At 35.2% G+C, this 5,901-nt stretch overlaps 1 long non-coding RNA gene across 1 annotated transcript; it reads left to right on the forward strand.

Moving 5' to 3' along the window:
* The first annotated feature begins 3,351 nt into the window (after nucleotides 1-3,351).
* On the forward strand, nucleotides 3,352-5,580 carry LOC107934052 (uncharacterized). The gene is made up of 2 exons (XR_001693788.2): nucleotides 3,352-4,944; nucleotides 5,035-5,580. It is a non-coding gene; the product is annotated as an uncharacterized lncRNA (long non-coding RNA).
* Nucleotides 5,581-5,901: the final 321 nt, after the last annotated feature.

A 5,901-nucleotide genomic window follows, 5' to 3' on the forward strand; every position in this document is an offset into this window, starting at 1 on the left:
GTAACATAACTATATAAGCAAACATAAAACACCATTTGCATAATCATCACCGAGACATTCATATCACATTTTCATTTATCATCTTACCATATTGTTGTTATATCAAGTTTTCAACGCGAGGGTTAAGTACATACCTGTTTAAAGTATTCATTTCACAACACTTACCAATACGTCCCTTTCATCTCGAGTATTCCTCCGCTTGAGTAGAATTTTACCCGTTGAACACATCGGAATATAATTCGGATACATGGAAAGTTTGCACATAAGTGCTACATATGTAGCCAAGCTACCATGTAACCCGCCCATAAGTGAACCCGGACTCAACTCAACGAGCTCGGGCGTTCGCATCCATAAGTGAACTCGGACTCAACTCAACGAGCTCGGATGCCTAGTTACATCTCTCGAACTTGGACTCAACTCAACGAGTTCGGACATTCGCATCCATAAGTGAACTCGGACTCAACTCAACGAGTTCGAATGCCCAAACATCCTAGTGACATGTCACTTGTATCCTAATCCATTCCTAAGGTTCAACGGGACCTTTTTCCCAATCATGTGTCTCAACCATCTTCTACAGAATGCCGATACCGATACTCGGTAGTATTTCACATTTTCCAAGTATATCACACAATTTGACATATTATCAAACAATTATCACGAGTATAATATTTCATAATAATTATCATATCATTTAAATACATAAAAACATTTAAAATAATAACTATGTTACCAACATTTACATATGAACTTACCTCGTATGCGAAAATGGCTACTTTTACCATTTCGTCCACAACTTGGTATTTTTCCATTTTAGCCCGAATTTCAGTTTCCTTGCTCTATCATTTAAAATATAGTCTAATTAGGACTCACATTATTCAAATTGACCCAAAATCATATTTTTGAAAAATTATAGTTTTGCCCCTAAACTTTTGCATATTTACACTTTTGCCCCAAAGCTCGTAAATTAAACTTCAGCCTATTTTCTTATGTTTTATGACATTCTGATCATTTTTCCCTTCTATGGCAACATCAAGTTCTCACTCTAACATGTACTTATGACTATTAGGTATTTTTACCAATTAAGCCCTTTTGCTCGTTTTCAGTTAAAACCGAGTAGCACAAGTTATCTAACATAATTTAAAACCTCATATTCTATCATAAAACACCAAAATACACAAATTTCACCTATGGGTATTTTTCCAAATATAAAACCTAGGTTAAATTATTGCTAAAATAAGCTAAATCAAGTTACCGGGACTCCAAAAATGTAAAAATCATTAAAAACGAGGCTAGAACGGACGTACAATCGAGATTGGAAGCTTGAAAAACCCTAGCCATGGTTTCTCCTTGCTATATTCGGCCATGGGGTTGAAGATGAGCTAAATTGGCTTTTAATTTTGTATTTTAATTCATTTTACCCCTAAATGACCAAAATGCCCTTACTACTAAACTTTCCAAAAATTCTGTCCATGTCCAATTTTTGTCCATAGACTTATAAATTGGTAAAATTGCTATTTAATACCTCCTAATTAATATTTCAAAACAATTTCATACTAGAAACTTCTAGAATGCAAGTTTTGCAAATTATTCGATTTAGTCCCTAATTTCAATTTAAGCACTTTATGCATAAAATTTCTTCACGAAATTTTCACACAATCATGAAATCATATCATAGACCTTAAAATAATCATAAAATAATTATTTCTATCTCGGATTTTGTGGTCACGAAACCACTATTCCAACTAGGCCCAAAATCAGGATATTACAATAATACTTAACTAAGGACCTTCTTAAGAATAATCATATTTTCTCAGGGCTTTATTACAATTCAGTTTATTTATATACACAATAAAAAACTGAAATAATAGCGACAATGTCTTATATTAATAAATAAGGTAAAACGAGTATGTGATTACTATTATCTCATGATTGGTCTTTAAGTATACTCTAACAAAAACAACCCAACAGGCATGATGACAAAAAGTCTTCCAATTTCCAAGTTCAAGAATTTCTTAGATTTGGTAAGCATTCGACAGAGATCGAGTTAGGCCCCTTACAGGGCTCGACAAAAATGGCATTTTAGAAATACGAGTCAAGACGGAGATTTATGGAATGTGCCTCACATTTCAGATGAAATATAACTGACATCGTGACGAGGAAGAGCCAATGTCTCGACGATAAGACATACTACTTCCCGATGAGAAGAACCTGTCATCTCAATGACGTGATGAGTGACATCCTGATGAGGTGATAGCGACGTCATGACGTGGCAACATGTTCTCTACTCAATTGGGTTTCTTCTCCTAGTTAAACTTTATTACCATTTCCCAATCTAACTCTGATTATTCTAGGGATTTTTTAGTCATATTTTCACACAAATTTCAACCTATAAATAGGCATTTTAGCAACCTTAGATGGTTTAGAATAACAACAACAAAATTTAAAGAGAGTTTGTGAGAATTTTGGGAAAGCTTTATATTTTTTATTTGGGGTTTGTTTGTTTCTCCATCTTGTACTCCTAGTTTAGGTTTTTCCATTTTAGTGAAGTTTTCTTTGCCTGTGGCTTTTTATTCTTTTCAAATGGATTTTTCCACATAAATATTTGTGTCTAATTTTCTCGTTATTCATTCTTGTTCGTTGCATAATTCAAGTTTAACCAAACAAAAAGAAATAACGAACTTAATGAAAATAGAAAGAAGAACTAACCTAAGTTAATATGTCTAGCACTTTCATTAAAAAATATAATCTTTTTTACTATAATATGAAAACATTGGGAGCATGTTCTAGTTGTGAAGATTTGCATTAAATAAAGTCATAGCCAAGGCATGAGTTGCTTTATTAGCTTCCTAGCGTGCCCAATGAAAAGACACATTATTGAATTGATTTTTAAGGAAAATACATCCCTTATAATTAAACCAAAATTTGGCAAATCTAACTCCCACAAAGATAAAGCTCGATAAACTTCTAAATAGTTTGTTTCAATCTCCACCTTATTGATCCTAAAAGTATTTAACCATGAAAAAACATATCTAATGGTGGCAGCCTTTGGGGAAAGTTCCTCTGTCATTTCGAAGTATTGCTTTATAACCTCATTCATTTTTTGATCGACCAACAATTGCATTAGTGTTGCATTTTAGCCAAGTTACAACGATAAAGGTCCACCTTTTAGTGCATACAAACTTTACTAATTGTAATAAATCTTAGTCCTTATATGAGCAAGTCCAAAAACATGTGGTCGTTAGTTGATCGATTTGACAAGTTTAATCTTTTATGTGTGCTGGTTTAAAAAGGTTCAATTATATTTTGAAAAGTTTGATAGTTGTGTGAATACTGAGTCAAAGGTTTATGCCAAAAATTAAACATTTAGCCCTATATTTTCTAATAAAATAAAATTGTAAATGGATCGCAGGCCACCAGCCTAGAGTTAGGCTGAATCCAACCCAAAATTTACAGACAGTCCAACCCCAATCTCTCTCCACCTTTCATTTCTTCAAATTCTACCACCTTCTTATTTGCTCTTTATAATTAAAAATTGGTAAGCAAATACTTTCCCAGCACTTACTCTTTATCCATCAACCGAATTCCCCACACTCTCTCTCCAAATAAAAAATCAAGAATTTAAGAAATTCGATTCACCATATTCATGGCCCGTTCCCTTTCTCAATCCGTTCTCAGCTTCCGCCTAATCACCAAACCTCACCCTTCTTCCTCTCGTCTCCTTGCCGTCCGAACCCAATCCAACCAACCCAACCCTTCCGACTCCTCCGATTCTTCCTCTGATCCGCTCCTGCGGAAACTGAAGACGCCATCCACCGGATCATCGTTCGCCGTTCCGCTCCCGATTGGCTCCCTTTCATCCCCGGATCCTCTTACTGGGTCCCGCCGTCCACGGCCCAATCTTACGGCCTTGCCCAGCTCGTTGAGAAATTGGCAAACCCGTTGACCTCGGAGGAATCCATGTGCACCACTGCCGCCCGAGGCTGGCCCTCCTCTGACTATTTCATCAAAGATAATTTCAATTGCCAATTCCTCTGTAATTTTGATTTATTTTCCTCTTTCAATTTTGTTGTGGGTTCTATTTTTAAGTAATGGCAAAAACTTACCTTTACAATGAATAAAATTAAAATTTTAAGAACGCATTGCTATAAAAATATAACTAGACTTCCGCCAATTTAACTAGATGGCGTGCTTATTTTGATTTTGTCTTTCTGACCGGAGGATACTTGTTCGTTAATTTGCATCGGGCATCTCTCTCAATAAGATTTCGCCATTGTTTTGGTGCTGTTGAAATTTAGTGCTTGAGAAGTTACTATTAAGATTTAAGTAGTAAACTCACCAGTAATTAAGCACTTGCTTTTCTAATGCAGAGAAAACACCTTCGTATCCTGTAAATTGTACCTTATTATCGCTGTTTTTTGTGTACAAATGCAATTCAAATGAGTCATTTGAAATTCCCGACTAAATTTTTTGCTTCTGAATGTACCATTCTGCATCTCTTTGTGCTTCGCAATGTTTTCCCAAGGTCTGCAGGTAGTAGGATTTCTGTAGAAGGTTTGAAGCTTAATTGGCTTTCAGGATGTATGTATTTTTGGTGTTACTTCTTGTTATATTTATATTATACCTAATAATTGACAGAATATTTTAGGATTAACTTATATGGTTGCTGTGCCCGTGACAGCTGTTAGAAAGGGTTGTGGAGAAAGATTTCTCCTCCTAACAGCTTTCATCGAGAATGTGCATAAGATCCCTTTTCCTTTTACTAAATACTTATGAATGGCAATGAACTAAAAAAAAAACTTATGAATGGCAGACTGTAATATTCTCCACCACGTTACAGGTGGATCCCCGCATCCGGTGGAGGTAGACTTAATATCAAATACTTCATCTAAATCCGAGGATGAAGAAGGATGAAGCCATGGCCTATTACTGATAATAGCATCTGGGGTGAGTTAAAATTTGCCTCTCAAGAGAGGGTTTATTAACTGCTTTTATGAACTTGATTATTGATTATTTGTTGGCTGATGAGATTTGCAGGTTCTTCTAGAATTCCAAAATTGCTGGTGGTGGATTAAGAAGTAGATTTGTTGGCAGGATATTTTAAATCAGATTGGAGGAGCTGTTGAGATACAATGTATCATGTAAGCAGTGGAGCCTAAATAAATTGTTTTTATGCTCACTGCGGAAATCTTATGTATTTTAAAGAGGTAGTAGTTCATCTGAGTAATGTGCATCGATTGTTGCTCTGATTTTAATCTTTCTTAAGAGTATACTTTTTGGGACGTGGTGGTGATATGACCAATGATCCTTCAAATACTTGGGAAAACTTCTTATCCGACATGCTCAAGTCCAAGTAACATAGTGTAGCATCTCATGTCAAGGTACTAAGTTTCAAATCTTTCACAGCTTAAGTCTTTATGTATTTTAAGGAGTGGACTAGTTCATTTGAGTTAGATTACCACGTGCAGCTCCCCATTCGATGTCTATTGTCCTGTAACTGTGACTCATATGGTGTTGAGTACCCTTTGTAAATTCACGAATCTTGTGATTTTGGATTGTAATATTCTTCTTAGTTTCACTTTACCTACTTGCAACTTTATTTTGTTTTCTGGTACGTGTGATCATAGGAATAGGAGGTAGTCTTTTTCTAATAGCATGAATGGCGTTTATTCATCTCAACTATAGCTTACAGTATGTTGTAAGCGATAGTTTACCTCTGCAATATACAAGAAATGTAATTTAAGCCTTACCGTGTACATAAAGCTCTCTCTTTTTCTTTTTCTTTTTTTTTTTCAGTTTAATTCTATATTTATCGATTGAATCGATTTATTTTCTGGTTCATTGGATTTTCGAACAGACCGCAGATTCCTTATTGAGGTTCAAGCGGCCAATCAGTTCAGGTTT

This window comes from Gossypium hirsutum, chromosome A06 (assembly GCF_007990345.1).
Source record: "Gossypium hirsutum isolate 1008001.06 chromosome A06, Gossypium_hirsutum_v2.1, whole genome shotgun sequence".
NCBI lineage: Eukaryota > Viridiplantae > Streptophyta > Magnoliopsida > Malvales > Malvaceae > Gossypium > Gossypium hirsutum.